The sequence below is a fragment of the Arachis duranensis genome, chromosome 9 (assembly GCF_000817695.3).
Source record: "Arachis duranensis cultivar V14167 chromosome 9, aradu.V14167.gnm2.J7QH, whole genome shotgun sequence".
In the NCBI taxonomy this organism is placed as follows: Eukaryota; Viridiplantae; Streptophyta; class Magnoliopsida; order Fabales; family Fabaceae; genus Arachis; species Arachis duranensis.
In genome coordinates, this window is record NC_029780.3 from 34,038,326 (window position 1) to 34,040,082 (window position 1,757).

A 1,757-nucleotide genomic window follows, 5' to 3' on the forward strand; every position below is an offset into this window, starting at 1 on the left:
GAACTGCTTGGCATTCTTCTGTTATTTGTTTTGACAGTTGCTTTTCTGTCTGTTTTAATTGCATTTCCATGTTCCTGTTAGCCATTCTTGTTTCCTGTAATATTTCCTTGAATTCGGCTAGCTGCTGAGTTAGAAAGTCTAATTGCTGATTAAATTCATTAACCTGATCCATCGGACTGAGTTCAGCAGTTACTGTTTTAGCTTTTTCTTTCATGGAAGATTCACTGCTTAGGTACAGATGTTGATTTCTGGCAACTGTATCAATAAGCTCTTAAGCTTCTTCAATTGTTTTTCTCATATGTATAGATCCACCAGCTGAGTGGTCTAGAGAAATCTGAGCTTTTTCTGTAAGCCCATAGTAGAAGATGTCTAATTGCACCCATTCTGAAAACATTTCAGAGGGGCATTTTCTTAGCATCTCTCTGTATCTCTCCCAGACATCATAAAGAGATTCATTATCTCCTTGTTTGAAGCCTTGGATGCTTAGCCTTAGCTGTGTCATCCGTTTTGGAGGGAAATAGTGATTCAGGAATCTTTCTGACAGCTGTTTCCATGTTTTTATGCTGTTCTTAGGCTGGTTATTTAACCATCTCTTAGCTTGATCTTTTACAGCAAATGGAAACAGTAATAATCTGTAGACATCCTGATCCACTTTTTTATCATGTACTGTGTCAGCAATTTGTAGAAATTGTGCCAGAAACTCTGTAGGTTCTTCATGTGGAAGACCAGAATATTGGCAGTTTTGCTGCACCATGATAATGAGCTGAGGATTCAACTCAAAGCTACTAACTCCAATGAAGGGTATACAGATACTACTCCTATATGAAGCAGTAGTGGGGTTAGCATATGACCCCAGAGTCCTCCTGGACTGTTCATTCTCACTTAATTCCATGATGGAATAAAAGAGATGATATGTATGTTGGTATTATTTATTTTATAAAAATTAATTTTTATAAAATAAAATAAAAACGAAACAAAATAAAAGAAATTGAAAATATTTTGAAATTGAAATCTGAATTTTTATATAAAATTTTCGAAAATATAGTTTAAAATAAGTTAGAAAAGATATCCTTTTTTTTTGAATTTTGAATTTTATGATGAAAGAGAAAAACACACAAAAGACACAAGACTTAAAATTTTTAGATCCGATGCTCCTTATTTTCGAAAATTTTGGAGGGAAAACACCAAGGAATACCAAAATTAAAAATTTTAAGATTAAAACACAAGAAAGACTCAAGAACACTTTGAAGATTCACAAGAACACCAAGAACAAAAGGAAGAACACCAAACTTAAAAATTTTAGAAAACCAAGACAAATTTTCAAAAATTATATTAAAATTAACAAGAAGACACCAAACTTAGAGTTTGGCACAAGATTAAATCAAGAAAAATTATTTTTGAAAAAGATTTTCAAAAGAACTGGTGCCCACTCGTCAAGAATATAAACCAATATTCTAGCCAAATGAGCAGAAAAGGTAACAATTGTTCTGAATGGGTATATTCCTTTTGGAAGACTAATGCTTTGGATTAGTATAAGAAAAATAAGAAAAGACACAGAACAAGAAAAATTAAAGATCAATCAAGAAAAATGAACAAGAACAACTTGAAGATCAAGGAAGAACCAAGAACACTAACACGAAAATTTTAAAGAAAATATAAAATATGCAATTAACACCAAACTTAAAATAAGACACTAAACTCACGAAAAATTAACACTTAATTAAGAAAAATAATTTTTTTGAAAAGAAATTTTTGAA